This window comes from Paramormyrops kingsleyae, chromosome 4 (genome assembly GCF_048594095.1).
Source record: "Paramormyrops kingsleyae isolate MSU_618 chromosome 4, PKINGS_0.4, whole genome shotgun sequence".
In the NCBI taxonomy this organism is placed as follows: domain Eukaryota; kingdom Metazoa; phylum Chordata; class Actinopteri; order Osteoglossiformes; family Mormyridae; genus Paramormyrops; species Paramormyrops kingsleyae.
Genome location: NC_132800.1, coordinates 12515195 through 12529227, shown reverse-complemented (window position 1 = coordinate 12529227; position 14033 = coordinate 12515195). Strand labels below are relative to the sequence as shown.

At 44.6% G+C, this 14033-nt stretch overlaps 1 protein-coding gene across 1 annotated transcript in view; it reads left to right on the top strand.

The window, feature by feature from the left end:
• LOC140588728 (uncharacterized) overlaps positions 1 to 14033 on the top strand; it is a 462332-nt gene that overhangs the window by 366706 nt on the left and 81593 nt on the right. The window lies entirely within an intron of this gene.

Genomic DNA, 14033 nt, shown 5'->3' with positions numbered 1-14033 from the left:
TAAATATTCATGCTTTATGGAACAATAATTTAATCATTCCATTGTTAATGTGAAAACTTACTGATTTCATCTTAAAGACAATACAAAAATCTAAGAGCACAGTTTATGAACTGTGTATTAGGGCTGCTCGATTACAGCAAGAAAAAAAAAATCATTATCATATACATATAAACCACAATTACTGAACAGTTTATTTTGGCAAGATTTTTGAACAGGCACAATGTAATAGTAACATTACAGAGCGCAACACTGTGTTAAACATTAGGTAACATTTTTACTTTATTATACCTAAAAGGGATCAAGCTAGTGCTGTAAGGGACTGCAGCTGAGGTGCAATCTGTTTTGATCACCCTCGATGGTTTGACACATGAACTACATATGACTTCCGGATTTTAACAATATTGTGACAAACAGTTTTACTGCTACAGTTGCTTTTTTTAGAGCAGATCTACTTATTCCCTACATATTCACACAAAACTGCTGTGTAAAGATGCAAAGTAGTTGTCCGCTCATGTGAACAATGCACAAAGCAGTTGACGATGACAGTAATGGCAGATGGAGCAGTGTAATAAAAATCCAACATCATTTAATATAATGTTATTATGATAGAGCAGTTTATTAGTTCTTGAAAAGACTAGTAAGTGAGATTAGCAGATGTGAAAATACAGTTCCGATATTAGAGCCTCTCATCTGTGTCTGTGTGACCTCAGCTGCTCCCCACAGAGAATTTTCTATTAACATTTTATTGGGGGTAGGCTGTTCCAAAAAAGTATTTGATCTGTAAGTTAAAATCTGTGATGCAATCTGAACCATGAATTTTGTGATCCTTTACACCTCTATTACAAACTAGACTAGACTCTAGATAGTAATCTAGAATATTTGTGTGTCCCTTTTATTAAGATGTGAAGACATACAAATTACTTGAAACTTACAAGATATTCCTTGATCAGATCATCTGGATCTTCCCCCAGAAAGATGATGAGTGCTTTCAGAACTGATTCCCTCCGAAGATGAATGTCCTCTGTCTGAAATGACAATCTTTATAAGTTTTCCATATAGGGACAAAATTTATATTTAGGAAAACTTTTTCAATGAAACATTTGTGTTTTTCTTTTTTAAATTGACAATATTTACCATAGGTCAAATAAGAGAAGGAGTTAACATTTGCTAGTGATAACCGATAAAGTAACATTAGTATTAGTTTTATGTAAAGGTATGCGTTTTATAAAGTAAATACCTGACAACACATCTAGTTAGGAAATAAACAATCACAGGCCCTTAGTGCTAAGCATGTTTACCTGGTCCAAAGTTTCAATAATGTGAGCAGTCTTTTGCCGGGTTGCTCCTCCTTTAGAACGGACGACTCTGATGAGCTGACTTAAGTGCAGGTCTAACTGGGCCATGAATTTTTCTTCAAGAGGGACTGCCATGAGCCTCTGGAACTCTGCATTAATCTGAAACAAAAAAGGGCAGTCCAAAAAGGTGCAAATGATTATCTTAGTCTACACACAATCTCACTGTACAGTAACATGCCCCCTAAAGTATGACAAATGTGTGTATAACTGTTAGTAAGAACAATTTTATACAAATTATGACAAAGTAAATGTAAAAAAAAAAAAAAAAAACACCACCACCAAAAAACAAGATATACTTTGGGTCACTGAATTTCCCATTACCTCTTTTGGACAGAACAATGCAGGCCATCTGTTCTTGAAGTCCTTTATGGCGGGTTCTTGGTTGACCACCTCCTGTCGTCGGTAGGCAAATGTAGAAGCCATTTTGACTGCAACTACTCTCTCATTGTAAACTTACCTAAGTAGTGTGTCAAGGGCTGATCACCACCAGTTCGTGGAAAAACATGAAGAAGTGAAATAATGTTAGGTGAAATAATTAGTGACAGTTTCTACACTGCATTACACTTTAATTGTGACATTATAAGCAGTAGTGCATATGGCTGGTTATCCCGTTTGACAGGTGTTTACAGACTGACAAGATCTTGCCAGCATGCAGTAGTAACAGCAGCAAAGATACAAAAGCACACAACAGTGTATGAACTACTGTACTCCCAAGAGATGTAATGCTTAGAAATAGTTAGTTAATGCTTACCATTTTAATAGCTATATGCATAAACACCGACCACCTGCTGATATAAGTACATTTCCACAGAACACCGTTCACTGCTGCATTTGTACACGTTCCCGAGAACAGAATACATTGTGCTAATAATTGCCGTTCAAAATTGTAACTAACGTACAGCCGTCCTCAAAATCGCGGTAGCAAAAACGTTCCAAATTTAAGTTATGGCTGCGCATGCCGAGAGCACGTGCACGCACGCACGCACACACACACACACACGCGCAGTAGAAGTTTCACTAAACTTTTACTGCTACTAAGAAAAACGTTATAAACGTGTCAAGTACATTAAATAGACAGCCGCAACAAAACAGATATATCAAAAACGAGAGGAATACGGCAAAATTCTCCCGTTAGAACTAGCTATTTTCCAAAGAAGATACGATACCTGGTCTGATTCAGTTTACTACTTCAACAACAAAATCTCACCAACATAGGAGAACTAATAAATATGTAGCAGGTTACATTATTTTACCACACAATACAATTTAAAAACAGTATTATATACTTACTTTTCTTTGGAAGTCACCTTAACGAGGTAATGGCGTCTTAACCGCGCAGCAGGAATATTCTGGAAGACTTTGACGTCATGACGTCAGATGCACGACGCACAATAAGTGGAACTTAATTAGAGCTCTTTCGTTTAAATGAGAATATCAAGTTAAGAGAACAGGTTGTAATTTCAAGTTGAGGGAAACCCAAAACACATATAACCGTGACTTAAGCAGAAAGCTGAATAATAATCATTTAAAATATTGCTTTACCTCAACTACAGCACAAATTTTCTTTTTAGAGTGTAGGATATGGAGCTGAAATAGCAGTGACTTATAACGGAATCAGGAGGAAAGGAGACAGTGATGACTGTGGGCTTGGATTCAATGACAAGTCATGGAGTCTGTGCTGCTCTCCTGTCAGTTACTCTGTCTGTCACAATAATAAACAGACTGTCATACCCATAAAGACCTCAGGCTCCCGCAGAGTAGGAGTGTATCTGGACTGGGCGGCTGGTACTCTGTCCTTCTACAGAGTCTCCTATGATGAACTGACCCTCCTGTACAGCTTCACGTCCTCATTCACTGAACCCCTCTATCCAGGGTTTTGTGTTTATTTTAACTCCTCCGTGTCGCTGTGACGTGTTGCTGGTTCTCATGGCAAAAAGGTAAAATCTCTGCTTTTTAACCTTTATAATCCTTTTTACTCTGAAATGTATGTTTGACAGAAATAAATGCCTGTGTTCAGGGAGCTGAATAAACATGAAAAATATTTTATAGTTTTTCTCTCTGATTAAAATGTAACTAAATGTAATCCTGATGAGTGGGGGGGCCTTTCCCCCTCCCCTGTATATGTACATTTTATATGTTTATGCCTATTTACTGTATTTCCTGCCTGTACAATGACAATAAAGGCTTTCTGTTCTGTCCTATAAATGTCCTGCTTCAGCGTCACCCAAAGCATAACTGAGTAACATAATGAAACCACAGTCTGGTGGATTAAGTTAAATTCACTTTACTGCTGCAGCTGAACATAATTTACACATTGACACTAAATCAATGTGTATAATAATCATTTAACTGGAGACATAACAGAAACAAAAAACTTTAAATTATATTGTGTTACTGCCCTGGTTCAGTGGATTAAAGTAAATAAAATTATTAATTTATTTTATTAAAATTTCTTTTATGAAATAATTATTAATTACTTTAAGAATAAAGTACTATTATGGTACTCTCTCTCTCTCTCTATATATATATATATATGTGTGTGTCTGTGTGTGTGTGTGTGTATATATATATTCATTCATACATACATACACATACACACACAAATAGCACCCAGATAGATCACACACACAGGTTTGTAATTATATCTTTGTGTGGACTCTCCATTCATTACTATGGGGAAAATCTAATTAGCATAACAACCTTAACCGGGCACAGTATATGGGTAAGTGTGTGTGTGTGTGCATGCATAGTGTAACTGGGCACTGTGTGTAGGCCTGTCGCGATAGTCGATAAATCGATTAATCGCACGATAAAAAAAATGACCTCGATAATTTTTCCGGCCGCGATAATTTCATTTGCATACTTGTTTGTTATCCGCGACTGAATGACAACTCTCGTTCCTTAGCGTAGGACAGCGGTTCCCAAACTAGGGTACACGTACCCCCTGGGGTACGCAAGAGGCTGTAGGGGGTACGCGAGCGGGGGGAATCACGAATTCGAACAACGAGACAGTCAGTAATTCTCACAACAGCGGAGTCGGTGTCCTCCAAAAAAGCCGTAAAACACAAAATACAGTCGTGTTTATGTCATATGTTTTTGTGCTTATTAAATTTAAGTGTTTCCAAAGATTAATCCCACAACAGTAATAAAATAAATGTCTTTAACATAAATACTAAAGAATAGATCGCTTTAATCGCTATTACAGTTGGGTATGGGCACGCGGTCTTATTTAGAAAACATATACAAAAAGAGACGCATATAATGTTTAATCATTCGTTAATTAGTATTTGTCCGGTCCAGGAGGTTAATTTTGGGGATCGTTAAAGTGATAGATCACCTATCTTGATTAAGCCTGATTCGGTTCGTTATATATATTATGTAAGGAATAATTGACTCCGGACCGTTGAATTATTAGAAAAATAATGCACACCCGAGGTGGTTATTCCGCTTATTCCGTTACACCTCGGGTGTGCATTATTTTTCTAATAATTCAACGGTCCGGAGTCAATTATTCCGCTTATACTACGGTTGCCACACCTCAAGACATCGATCAGATGATATATTTCAAGGGATTCGTCCGGTTTTTCTACTTAAATCGCTATTGTGAGTAGGATTATTTCTTCCGCATCTCATCCAACGACTCTTTTGCTAGTTCCAAAACGTCATTTTAAAGCTGGCAATGGAGGCTTGAGCCGTTGATAGCAGACTAATGCAGTTAATAATGAAGTTATTAGAAAGAGAGCGAGAGAGACAGAGACACAGAGAAAGAGAAACACTAACAGAGAGAGAGAGAGCTTGTATGAATTAGGCTACCTCTGTGTGTCCCTCAACAGTGTTCTGAAGCACCGTCTCTAAACTGTAAGTCTGCTTTAAGATGCAGCGCTGTTATTACCTCGCTAGTGAGAAATGTCATGTGTAGCCTTTAAGTTGCTACACTAGGCTAACTGTCTAGCTGTTCTTCGCTGATCGTTTTATGTCTTTTGTCGTTGCCGGCTGCCTTTGATGTCCGCTTCCGTTTATGTTGTTTTTCATCTGGACTGTCTAATACTGCTGCAGCCCAGTTGTTGAAAGTTTCATATTCACCGTAAATATTAAAATTTACTTTCGGAAAATCGTCTGTCATGTTGTTGTTTTTGTTAGTCCTGTGTGCTGTATAGATACTGTATGCTAATTTCCGTTATTACAGTTAACTATGCGAAGTGATATGGAACTGTAATGCGGTCAAGAGAGCTGCCTGGAACTACGTTCGCCGTGCATTTCCCTGAAAATAATTGCACACCTCAGAAGGTTCGTCAGCCAATCAGATTCAAGCATTCAACGGTCCCGTAGTATAATAAAAAGTAAATATTAAGTAAGAATGAGAATATGAACAACCATGGGAATTATTTTTACAGTGAAAACAATTGATATTAATTATATTGTATGTTCTTGAGTAATCGATAAAATCAGTATATGCAAGACATCAATCTGTAATAGTGGAAAATATGTCCAGTTGATATGTCCAGTATGATCTAGGTCTGTGTGGTCAGACACTGTGCAATAAACAGAATTTTTAGGAACATGGCAAATGTTCACATTGCAGCATGGAAGTAGGTTCACTGTCACAACGCTGACCGGGGAAGCAGAGGCGAGGAGACATATAGGATCGATCGGGGAAATGCGGGGTTTAATGAGCAAAAGGAACACACACTAGCGGTAAAGCAGAATTACAATACAATGACAGGACTGGAGAAACAAACGGAAACACGGACTAAATACAATGGACTAATGACAAGTTTGACAACAATCAGGAACAGCTGGTAAACACGGGGAATCCACACAGGGTTAACGAGGGGGCGTGGCACACGGAAAGAGCGGACGATCGGGACATGACACTCACTGGAGAGCTTTGTCACAGATAAATTAACTGTCTCTAACAGCGTCTAACCGCACATTAAATAACGTCCTGCGTATTTTTCTATTCTGAAATTCTGCCATGGCATGCACCAGTATGATGCTGGTGCAACTTTCCCAGGACCCTAGTCAAAAATATCTGCCACTCTGGTCGCGGAAAACAAGCGCTAACGGAAATATATGAAAAACATGGGAGCGGTAGAAGATTTTTTGAAATTTGACAGGAATGGGACAGTACGGGAATGACATCCCACGGGACTGAACGGGATGGGAATGGGTTTTGAAAATTTGGTTGAGCCTATTGTTTAATATTTTTTGAAGTGCAATTTTGTTTACATCCATTTTATTTATTGTTTTTGGTATTTATTCAAGTGCATTTTTTGTTAACAGAGACTGAGAGTCCATTGCTTTTATTGTTTTTGGTTGTTTTGTTCATTGTTATTGTGGATATTTAAAATGTTTTCCATTTTCAGTGTTAAATAGTCTAAAAATAAACGTTTTTGAATTTTGAAAGGCGTATGTGCATTATTATGCCATTATCATTATTCTAGATGAAAATGGTCTCAGATGGACAATATTATCGTTTATCGCGATAATTTCTTGGACAATTTATCGTCCAGCAAAATTTGTTATCGTGACAGGCCTAACTGTGTGTGTGTGTGTGTGTGTGTGTGTATGTGTGTGTATGTGTGTGTATGCGTGCGTGCTCTAACTGGGCACTGTGTGTGTGTGTATGTGTGTGTGTGTATGTGTGTGTGTGTGTGTGTATGTGTGTGTGTGTGTGTATGTGTGTGTGTGTCCTTGTCACTGCACTGGGGCACTGGGATCCACACTGACCACAGGGTGGACTAACCTGTTGGCCACACCAACACCTCTTCCAGCAGTAGCCCAGCTTTCCTAGTTGGTCTCCCATCCAAGTACTGGCCAAGCCCAAAGCTGCTTCAGATGCATTACCTGGTCTGACCTGCAGGTGATGTGGCTGCTGACATCTCAAAAAGAAAGTGATTGATCAATCAATCAAATAAACAGTATATGATGACTGTTGAAACACTTTACCATGAAATGTAGGTAATGATTAAAAACCTTAAAAATCTTTTTGTATTAGTGAGCAGGACCAGGTGACAAACTGTTTCTGTCAGTGTTCTAGGGTTCTAGGTAGCTCTTATTAATATTTTATCTATAAAACGTGGCAAGGATCCATCATCACAAACACCTTCGCACCAGGCAATGCATGTGCAAAAAAAGTTTTAACAGTTCACCAGGGTTGACCTTCAGCCGGCATCCAAGCTGGTTACACATGCTGACATTGGAGGTCCATCCATTGTAACAGGTTAGGGTTAGTTTGTCTACAAGTGCATTATTGACAGTGATATGAATAAAATAATAATAACACACACACTCCCCCTCCCTCCCAGTCAGTTTCCCAGACACACACACACACTCCCCCTCCCTCATTGTCAGTTTCCCAGACACACACACACTCCCCCTCCCTCCCTGTCAGTTTCACAGAGACACACACACTCCCCCTCCCTCCCTGTCAGTTTCACAGACACACACACTCCCCCTCCCTCCCTGTCAGTTTCACAGACACACACACACTCCCCCTCCCTCACTGTGAGTTTCACAGAAACACACACACACTCCACCTCCCTCCCTGTCAGTTTCAAAGACGCACACACACTCCCCCTCCTTCCCTGTCAGTTTCACAGACACACACACACTCCCCCTCCTTCCCTGTCAGTTTCCCAGACACACACACACACTCCCCCTCCCTCCCTGTCAGTTTCACAGACACACACACACTCCCCCTCCTTCCCTGTCAGTTTCACAGACACACACACACTCCCCCTCCCTCCCTGTCAGTTTCACAGACACACACACACTCCCCCTCCTTCCCTGTCAGTTTCACAGACACACACACACTCCCCCTCCCTCTCTGTCAGTTTCACAGACACACACACACTCCCCCTCCTTCCCTGTCAGTTTCTCAGACACACACACACTCCCCCTCCCTCTCTGTCAGTTTCAGAGACACACACACACTCCCCCTCCTTCCCTGTCAGTTTCACAGACACACACACACTCCCCCTCCCTCCCTGTCAGTTTCTCAGACACACACACACTCCCCCTCCCTCTCTGTCAGTTTCACAGACACACACACACTCCCCCTCCTTCCCTGTCAGTTTCACAGACACACACACACTCCCCCTCCCTCTCTGTCAGTTTCACAGGCACACACACACTCCCCCTCCTTCCCTGTCAGTTTCTCAGACACACACACACTCCCCCTCCCTCTCTGTCAGTTTCAGAGACACACACACACTCCCCCTCCTTCCCTGTCAGTTTCACAGACACACACACACTCCCCCTCCCTCCCTGTCAGTTTCTCAGACACACACACACTCCCCCTCCTTCCCTGTCAGTTTCACACACACACACACACTCCCACTCCCTCCCTGTCAGTTTCCCAGACACACACACACACTCCCCCTCCCTCCCTGTCAGTTTCACAGATACACACACACTCCCCCTCCCTCTCTGTCAGTTTCACAGACACACACACACTCCCCCTCCTTCCCTGTCAGTTTCTCAGACACACACACACTCCCCCTCCCTCTCTGTCAGTTTCAGAGACACACACACACTCCCCCTCCTTCCCTGTCAGTTTCACAGACACACACACACTCCCCCTCCCTCCCTGTCAGTTTCTCAGACACACACACACTCCCCCTCCCTCTCTGTTAGTTTCACAGACACACACACACTCCCCCTCCTTCCCTGTCAGTTTCACAGACACACACACACTCCCCCTCCCTCCCTGTCAGTTTCACAGACACACACACACTCCCCCTCCTTCCCTGTCAGTTTCACAGACACACACACACTCCCCCTCCCTCTCTGTCAGTTTCACAGACACACACACACTCCCCCTCCTTCCCTGTCAGTTTCACAGACACACACACACTCCCCCTCCCTCTCTGTCAGTTTCACAGACACACACACACTCCCCCTCCCTCTCTGTCAGTTTCAGAGACACACACACACTCCCCCTCCTTCCCTGTCAGTTTCACAGACACACACACACTCCCCCTCCCTCCCTGTCAGTTTCTCAGACACACACACACTCCCCCTCCTTCCCTGTCAGTTTCACACACACACACACTCCCACTCCCTCCCTGTCAGTTTCCCAGACACACACACACACACACTCCCCCTCCCTCCCTGTCAGTTTCACAGACACACACACACTCCCCCTCCCTCTCTGTCAGTTTCACAGACACACACACACTCCCCCTCCTTCCCTGTCAGTTTCTCAGACACACACACACTCCCCCTCCCTCTCTGTTAGTTTCACAGACACACACACACTCCCCCTCCTTCCCTGTCAGTTTCACAGACACACACACACTCCCCCTCCCTCTCTGTCAGTTTCACAGACACACACACACTCCCCCTCCTTCCCTGTCAGTTTCTCAGACACACACACACTCCCCCTCCCTCTCTGTTAGTTTCACAGACACACACACCCTCCCCCTCCCTCCCTGTCAGTTTCACAGACACACACACACTCCCCCTCCCTCCCTGTCAGTTTCACAGACACACACACTCCCCCCTCCCTCCCTGTCAGTGTCACAGACACACGCACTTCCCCTCCCTCCCTGTCAGTTTCACAGACACACACACTCCCACTCCCACCCTGACAGTTTCACAGACACACACACACTCCCCCCTCCCTCCTGTCAGTTTCACAGACACACACACTCCCCCTTCCCTCGCTATCAGTTGCCCAGACACACACACACTCCCCCTCCCTCCCTGTCAGTTTCACAGACACACACACTCCCCCTCCCTCACTGTCAGTTTCACAGACACACACACACTCCCCCTCCCTCCCTGTCAGTTTCACAGACACACACACACTCCCCCTCCCTCTCTGTCAGTTTCACAGACACACACACACTCCCCCTCCTTCCCTGTCAGTTTCTCAGACACACACACACTCCCCCTCCCTCTCTGTTAGTTTCACAGACACACACACACTCCCCCTCCTTCCCTGTCAGTTTCACAGACACACACACACTCCCCCTCCCTCCCTGTCAGTTTCTCAGACACACACACACTCCCCCTCCCTCTCTGTTAGTTTCACAGACACACACACACTCCCCCTCCTTCCCTGTCAGTTTCCCAGACACACACACACACTCCCCCTCCCTCCCTGTCAGTTTCACAGACACACACACACTCCCCCTCCCTCTCTGTCAGTTTCACAGACACACACACACTCCCCCTCCTTCCCTGTCAGTTTCTCAGACACACACACACTCCCCCTCCCTCTCTGTTAGTTTCACAGACACACACACACTCCCCCTCCCTCCCTGTCAGTTTCACAGACACACACACACTCCCCCTCCCTCCCTGTCAGTTTCACAGACACACACACTCCCCCCTCCCTCCCTGTCAGTGTCACAGACACACGCACTTCCCCTCCCTCCCTGTCAGTTTCACAGACACACACACTCCCACTCCCACCCTGACAGTTTCACAGACACACACACACTCCCCCCTCCCTCCTGTCAGTTTCACAGACACACACACTCCCCCTTCCCTCGCTATCAGTTGCCCAGACACACACACACTCCCCCTCCCTCCCTGTCAGTTTCACAGACACACACACTCCCCCTCCCTCACTGTCAGTTTCACAGACACACACACACTCCCCCTCCCTCCCTGTCAGTTTCCCAGACACACACACACTCCCCCTCCCTCCCTGTCAGTATCCCAGACACACACACACTCCCCCTCCCTCCCTGTCAGTTTCACAGACACACACACTCCCCCTCCCTCACTGTCAGTTTCACAGACACACACACACTCCCCCTCCCTCCCTGTCAGTTTCCCAGACACACACACACTCCCCCTCCCTCCCTGTCAGTATCACAGACACACACACACTCCCACTCCCTCCCTGTCAGTTTCACAGACACACACACACTCCCCCCTCCCTCCCTGTCAGTGTCACAAACACACACACTTCCCCTCCCTCCCTGTCAGTTTCAACGACACACTCACACTCCCCCTCCCTCCCTGTCAGTTTCACAGACACACACACACTCCCCCTCCCCCCCTGTCAGTTTCACAGACAGACACACACTCCCTCTCCCTCCCTGTCAGTTTCACAGACACACGCACTCCCCCCTCCCTCCCTGTCAGTTTCACAGACACAAACACTCCCCCTCCCTCCCTGTCAGTTTCACAGACTCAAACACTCCCCCCTCCCTCTCTGTCAGTTTCACAAACACACACACACTCCCCCTCCCTCCCTGTCAGTTTCACAGACAGACACACTCCCCCTCCCTCCCTGTCAGTTTCACAGAGACACACACACTCCCCCCTCCCTCCCTGTCAATGATTCAGACGTATGCAAAGCATTTAATAGATCCACATCTTCAGTAGATCTCTGGAGCTGTGTGAAGTTCCCTCCTGCTTCAAACGCTCCACCATTATCCCAGTCCCCAAGAAACCCACCATCACAGGACTGAATGACTACAGACCTGTCACCTTGACGTCTGTGGTCATGAAATCCTTTGAACGCCTGGTTTTAGCCCATCTGAAGGACATTACAGGACACCAGCTGGACCCCCTGCAGTCTGCCTATCGGGCAAACAGGTCGGTGGATGATGCAGTGATTATGGGGCTGCATTATATCCTGCAACATCTCGACCGGCCAGGAACTTATGCCAGGATCCTGTTTGTGGACTTTAGTTCAGCTTTCAACACCATTGTGCCTAATCTCCTCTCCTCCAAACTCTCCCAGCTCAACGTGTCACCAGCTACCTGTCAGTGGATCACCAGCTACCTGATAGACAGGAAGCAGCAGGTAAGGCTGGGGGAGATCACTTCAGAAACACGGTCCCTCAGTATTGGTGCCCCCCAGGGATGTGTCCTCTCCCCCCTGCTCTTCTCCCTCTACACCAATGACTGCACCTCCAGGAACTCAGCTGTAAAACTCCTGAAGTTTGCAGACGACACCACCATCATTGGACTCATGCAGGATGGTGATGAGTCTGCATACCGGCAGGAAGTTGAGCGGCTTGTACTCTGGTGCAGTCAGCACAAGCTGGAGCTGAACACGCACAACACTGTGGAGATGACGGTGGACTTCAGGAGACATCCGTCAACACTGCTCCCCCTCACCATATCAGACAGCCCGGTGTCTACTGTGGAGCTCTTCAAGTTCCTGGGTACCACCATTTCCCAGGACCTGAAGTGGGAGTCCAACATCTCCTCCATCCTCAAAAAGGCCCAGCAGAGGATGTACTTCCTGAGACAACTGAGGAAGTACAGTCTTCCACAGGAGCTGCTGATCCAATTCTACTCTGCAGTCATTGAGTCTGTCCTCTGCTCCCACATCACAGTCTGGTATGGAGCAGCCACTAAACAGGACAGGAACAGACTGCAGCGAGCTGTACAGACAGCAGGAAAAATCAACGGTGCCCCCCTGCCCTCCATCCAGGACTTGTACTGCTCAAGGACTAGGAAACAGGCTGATAAAATCATTTCAGATCCGTCACACCCTGGACACAATCTCTTCCAGCTCCTCCCCTCTGGCAGGAGCTACAGAACTCTGTACACAAACACCACCAGACATAGGAGCAGCTTCTTCCCTCAGACCATCACCCTCATAAACAGCTAAGCTGTCATCTGCCTTCTGTCAATCTCCCCCCTGTTGCTCTCTACCTCGCACCTTAATTGCACAGTGTTACCCACGTGTGTATATTTATAATATTTATAATTTGTCACATTTGTATTTCTTGTATAGTGTAATTTATTGTTTGTATCCTGTCGCTTATTGTCTGTGTATGAGAGTCTCAAGCTGCCGGAAACAAATTCCTTGTGTGCCCCAGCACACTTGCCGAATAAAAGCTGATTCTGATTCTGATTTGTAGATAAAGGTGATGTAATTATATCACTTATGCAAAAACAAGAAAAAAAAACATTTATTCAACAAAAGAAATTAACTATGATGCCAATTTCCATTTAGGAAAAAGTTAGGACACCCTCACATTCATTACTATTTAAAATTCCCAGAATTTGATTCCGGGCACCACATTAGGTGAAAATGGTTAGAACATTGTTACACAGCTCAGGAGTTTCCGTTGCTGTTTTGCCTGTACATTTTTTATTTTGTTTTCTTTTTTGTTGTTGTTTGTGATAAGATCATGTGGCTTGTTCTTTTGTAACTTGTGTGAACAAGTGATTGATCAATGACTACTGCTGGTGCACATGCTTCTTTTCTGATTAGGGTTAGTTTCTGGGTACTGGCTGGTCTAACTTTGTGTGTGTGTGTGTGTGTGTGTGTGTGTGTGTGTGTTTGAGTCTATAATGCTGACCAATTACTGCTGTGCGCATTGTGATAAAAAACAAGTATGAATGAGCACCTTCTGTATCTGTTAGCCGTTATGTTAGCCTCTAGTGTATGAATATGTACTTTATTAGTGCTACAGCTTATCACTATGTTGAAGGACAAATACCTTATTAACCTTCTAGCCAGACAATCTGCAACAAGCAGAAGCTGCCAAGGTTTGCTACTGAAGGAAGGGATTCGCCTGAGTTCACCAAAAGTTCACAGCTGGGTATTTTAAAAAAACTGAGTAGAGATGGTTACGTCACCGTTATGTTCAGCCGAGGCACCAAACAGTAAAAGAGATGATTGACAAACTTATCATATAGGGGTGTGGATCAAGGGAGAAAACAACGATGGTGAATGGCTGAGGGAATGATGAT